The sequence below is a fragment of the Tripterygium wilfordii genome, chromosome 19 (genome assembly GCF_013401445.1).
Source record: "Tripterygium wilfordii isolate XIE 37 chromosome 19, ASM1340144v1, whole genome shotgun sequence".
NCBI classification, from domain to species: Eukaryota; Viridiplantae; Streptophyta; class Magnoliopsida; order Celastrales; family Celastraceae; genus Tripterygium; species Tripterygium wilfordii.
This window is the reverse complement of record NC_052250.1, coordinates 10,849,853-10,855,852: the sequence shown is the minus strand read 5'-3', so window position 1 is coordinate 10,855,852 and position 6,000 is coordinate 10,849,853.

Sequence of the window (6,000 nt, the reverse complement as noted above, 5' to 3'; positions counted from 1 at the left end):
CTTTGACTGAGATTCAAATTCTAGTCTCCCAAAGAAGTGGTGCTCTGCACCAGCTACCAAATCAGGGAGCACATTTACATTTTCAAGTGAGGCAATTGTCCACCCTTGCCCATACATAGATCCGCCATTGGTTGAAGATGGATTCAACTACTGTAATTATGTCACTAACATGCTAGAAGTATGACCATTGCTTATGAGACACATCATTCGACAAGCCAAACAGTTTATGCGCATGTTAGGAGTGATTGTTTACCAATGAATAAGGCGAGAAGGAAACTAGAGAGCTCACACCCTCGCTCGTTTGTCACAAAACTTATGTGGTTTAAGAGTTTGGTTACATGATACAATTAGGTGAATAAGAAGAAGAAGGTGGAAGAGTAGAGAAAGAAGAACACATATTATTATATTATTCAAATTCAAATTGTACAAAGATACAATTAGGTGAATACGCAAACAAATGTTCAACGGAACAATATCAACGGTCATATGAATTGACTCGTTGTATACAAATAATATATTCAAAAGTCGTAATTAGAACCCATTAATGAAAGACCAACTCAATAAAGGGCCAACATCATAATGAACTTGGACCAACTCAAGGTAGGCCCAACATAATTGTGTAACTGAGTTGAAGAAGCTGAAGACAAGTGAACAAGGCCCAATACACCCAACTACTAGGGCACTCACACATTAGTAACAATCTTCACGAGAGGTGCAGCGTCGATACTACCGGAGTGAATAATAGTGGTCGTGGCGATGATGATCTGATCGGAAGAGAGGAATGTTTAACACTTATGATATTTGTTCATGAATTCGATTGTCTATGTGCGATTTTGTCTTCTGGGTTTGTAAATTATGTACTTTGTCTCGTGCGATTGGCTGAATTGTCTTGTGGGTTTTTTTTTTTTAATAAAAGAGGCACAAACGAAAGGCAAACTAAGAAGCAACAAGACCAAAACAATGGTTAGGATGCTCACGTTTGGTATCCAACCAAATCTGCACCAATGGAAGGAAATAAGTGGGAATGCTGCCAGAAAGATTCCTAGCCGCGGCCCATTTGACGAGACCATCCGCCCAAGCGTTCTGACGCCTACTAACCTTTGAGAGACTCCAATTCGGGATCCCTTGCAAACTGTACCTGATATCTTCAACTAAATTTTCAATCACCCAATGCGAAACCAAATGAGGATTAACAACCGCATTGATCACCAGAATGGCATCCCTCTCAAATTGAACTTCTCGAAACTGAAGATCTAAACATCTATTAATACCCAACTGAAGAGCAATCGCCTCCCCCACCATAGGATCAACCATCGGACCACCGAAAACCAAGGCAAATAATACTTCACCTGAAGAGGAACGAGCTAAAACCGCAGCTGAAGTAATATTTTGCCCCATAGCTGTGTCAAATTGCACTTGCACAGAACTTGAAGGAGGGGGGAACCAGTTCAAAGTATGCATTACTGGATTAAAATTAGATATCCTCCAAGCCTGACAATGACGAACATGCAAAATCTTAATCTGGCTCAACAACTCGAAATCAGATTTTGTTTGAGATCCATGCAATACATCATTTCGATAACGCCATATTTGATCCAAGGATACAAGAGCCAGCAGCTGAAACTCGTGACTCTCTGCCTTTGAAATGCCTGCCAATTGAGGATTCAGGACCAAAGAGACCCAACCCAAAACACCATTTCTGCCCAGGTCCCGAGAATCAAGATGCCATCTAGAAGAACCCCAAACTAACATTGAAATCGTACAAGAAGACAGAAGATGTAACAGAGATTCAGATTCCAAAGAACAAATTGGACACATAGTTTGATTATGAGAGAGATGCAAAATCCCTGATAATCTACTTCTTGTAGGCAACAAATTCCACACACACTTCCATAATAGCAACTGAAACCTTGCATGCACATTCATCCTCCAAATCTTAGTCCAATAAGAAATAGGCAAGGGAGAAAATGTTTGATCAATAACAGCCCCTGCATTAAGAATATGGTAGGCTATCTTCACTGAATAATCACCAAAATTACTGAGCTGCCAAACCCATTTATCTTCCCTAGATGAAGCTGGAAGTTGTATTCGAAGAATGTTATCCACTGTACCAGGCTCAAACAGGTTGCGCAACAAAGATCTATTCCAACGTCGTGGATTTTACAGCATTAAAACATCCACCGTGGACTCATGCTGCTGAAAAAAAACCCCAGCCTTGACAATTGGTTTGAAATCATGTTGGAATGGAATCCAAGGATCCAACCAAAGTCTAGTATTAGCACCAGATTTTATAAATCTACAAAGCCCCATGCTAAGAACCCCTCGAGCACTCATCAAACTCTTCCAAACCCAAGAATCAGAATTCAAAATAGGAGCTGACATCAAATCACCGCCTCTCGGGATAACATATTTACTGTACAACTGGGTTTTACACATTGCACCACTTGCAGTCAATAACTTCCAGCTAAACTTAGCTAAAAGAGAGGAATTCATGTGAGAAATTCTTCTAAATCCTAATCCACCTCGAGATTTAGGAGTGCACATAGAAGCCCAACTCTTCAAATATAAATGTCTCTGACCACAATCCCAATCCCACCAAAAATCTCTCATGATCCCATCAAGAGAAGAACACACATAGCTGGGAAATTTGAGCAACTGCAGACTATAGGAAGGAATGGAAGACAAAACAGATTTAATGAGCGTACCCCGAGCAGCTTGAGATAAAGTTTTAGCTCTCCAACCGGAAAGCCTATGAAGCATCTTCTCTTTCACCCCCTCATACCACCATTTCCTATTGGAAAAATCTGAAATTGGTAATCCCAAATAAACAGCCCTCAGAGGAGATATACGAAACTGGAGAATACTGTTAATATTGGACTGCACTCGTTTTGTGGCATTACGACTGAAGAACAGGGCAGATTTTCCATAATGAACCCTCTGACCAGACCACAAACAATAATTATCAAGACACTTCTTAATGGCAGAGGCTTCCGCAACATTCGCTCTAGCAAAAATAATAGAGTCATCAGCATAAAACAAATGGGAAATTGGAGGAGAATTACGACTAGAACGGATACCATGAATACTCCCAGCAATCTCCTCTCGAAACAACATCCTTGAGAGGATTTCAGAACCCATAATAAACAAGAAAGGCGATAAGGGATCACCTTGGCGAAGACCCCTAGTTGCAGAAAACCATCCCAAAGGACTGCCATCCAGCATAAAAGAGAAAGAAGCCGTAGAAATACACTGAAAAACCAGCTGGACATTCTTCTCACTGAACTCCATTCTGCGCATAATTAAAATTAAAAAATTCCCCTCCATACGATCATACGCCTTAGACATATCCAACTTCATCGCCATCAAAGCTCCACTCCCTCTTGCATCCCTCCAAGCTCATGAGTTGTTTCATGCAATGAATTGTCTTGTGGGTCTATGAAGTATGAACTTATGATATTTGTTCATGAATTCGATTAGCTATGTGTGATGTTGTCTTGTGGGTCTGTGAAGTGTGTACTTTCTTGCCATAATATAGGCATTTTTATGTTGTTCATTTGTGCTTATATTTTTGTAGCAGTTTATTAAATCTAAAAATTAGGTCCATTAACGCTTAAGGGATCTTCAAGAAACATTAATAGTAGTAGCTATGTATGTAGATTGGAAGTTGGAACAACTAATTAATCTACCACTCTAGCTATTCCGTTTCGTTTCTGTGGGTTGTGACTAATGTAAAGATGAAACGATATCCATCATCTATTAGTTATAACTATTCAAAAACTCCTGAAGTTTTTCTCATATTTGTTTTATTCTCCTACAATCGTACAGGTCCTAGAATTACAACTCCTAGAAGTTTGCGGTGGACTGCTTGTGGGGATATTGCCATGAGCACAACTACAGCTTTCCTGGTCTGCCTATTTAGTTGTGAATGTGAACCCCATAACATCGCTGCTCATGAAATAGGAAAGTAGTCTTAAAGCACATTCAAGCCTGTGATTTATTTTGAAATTGACAAATTGATGGCTTGAAACACTTCTGTGTGACATTTGGGTGTTTGGCATGTATTCAAAATGTAACAAAGAAGTTTTGGTTGGGATGACGAAGTTAATTGTGATAATTGGTAACTCCTTACAATGCAGGAGGTCGCAAGTTCAACTCCTATGCCAATAGTTATACCTAGATCTCATGAAATTGGGTCGGCAAGATAGGATGGTCTTATTGAGTTAAACAGGGTTCCAAGTGAATTTTGACGTAAAAATTCGTAAAGATTCCATGCGTCTTTCTCATAGCACAAGCCCATAAACCCTAACTAAATTTGTGATATGCAAACCTACAAATAACTTGACACCCTTTTATAGAATCAAAATGAGTGAGAAAATAAAAAAGGAAATAAGGTAAAGAAATCGAATTAAGAACTTAAATTTCCTGTTTCAAGTTACCAATCAAGCAATAGAGATTACATGGAAGTAGGCATTCAATCAGCATGATCAGGAAGCAGAAATCAAAGGAAATACATCTATTGCATGAAAGTAGGCATTCAATCAACATGACCAGGAAGCAAAAATCAAAGGAAATACATTGTTCAGGGGCTCTGAATCACAATTCCATCATTTTCAGTAAAGCCAATTAAGCACACAACGACATTTTCACAAGCAGTTGAAGACCATCACTTGCTAGTTACTATTAACACCAACACTCCACAATACTGCCAGTATCATCATCCCTTTTTTTTGCAGCCACATTACATCCCTCCAAGCTCGCTAGATTCAAGAGAGAATTGTTTTTAAGATTAAAGAGGTAAATATTACTTGATTCCTCTTGTTTTTTAAAATTAAATCCTAAACTATCTTCTTCTTTTTTTGAAGAAAACTGTTCCACATTGACTATACTTTGAAAGGTTTGATCAATAAATAAATTGGAGTCAATTCGGATTATGTGTGGAGGCAAGTTCTGTTGTTGAAATGTTGTTTCTAGAGTTGCCTTCCAGACGAGGCTTTTAGTTGTCTAGACACCTCAGGTGCGTGAAGTGACATAAGGGCTTTACTGGATGTCTGGATCGAGGAAGGATGAAGATCCGTCCGGATGGATGATAGGGGAGTTCGGACGGATATGTTGGAAAACATGTTTGAAGGATTTGTCGTCGGGATGTGTTAAGTAGGCATCCGGACGGCTGATGGGACTGTAGATTTTTTAGTATAAATAGAAGTATTTTTTAGGATTGTAATAAATTTTTTTATTGTTTTGTTTCTCTAGGGGTTAGAGTGGCGGCCAAACCTAATGAGAAAATGAGCAAAGTAGGGAAAACTTTGTGGAAAATATCTTGGTGTAATTGGGGCAGCACTGACACGTCAAATTGGGTCTCGCACTCGCACTGAGTGCGGCGGGGACACGGGAGCGGCATTGACTCGGCGAAATGCGTATGGGACGCGGCAATCTCGCATAACAGAAGAGAGAAGGGAAAATAACAGAAGAGAGAGAAAGGGATAGAGAAGTTTAAAGGAATTTCTCTAAAATAAAAATAAAATAACAAAAGAGGAAGGTTAAAGGCACACAGTTTTAGAACATGGGTTTTCAAAGTAGACAATCAATAGCGGGTTGGGTTTTTGCACCACTACACTTTCAAAAGAATAGAAATTGTATTGCTCCAAACTCCAAAGTTAACTAAACTCCAAACTACAAACTCAATTAGACCTAGGCAACCTCTATTAACTTTTTATTGTTCTGCCGCAATTCAATGGAATCCTACGGAGTCCTTACACTGTTTTTTTGGCAGTATAACAATTCTTCTTCCTCGAATACCCGATAGTGAATACATAACAATTATTTATCAATAACACTCTTTCAATTAATATATAAATAACATATTTTTTATATGTGGAGTCCCCCTGCACACGCATTCTGGATTCTTTGAGAATCTATGAATCCCCATATCCCTTCACCCGTATTCCTTGTCCCCTGCATCTGAGTCGGTGTTGCCTAGGGTTCTGGGTGTCGGACTGTGAA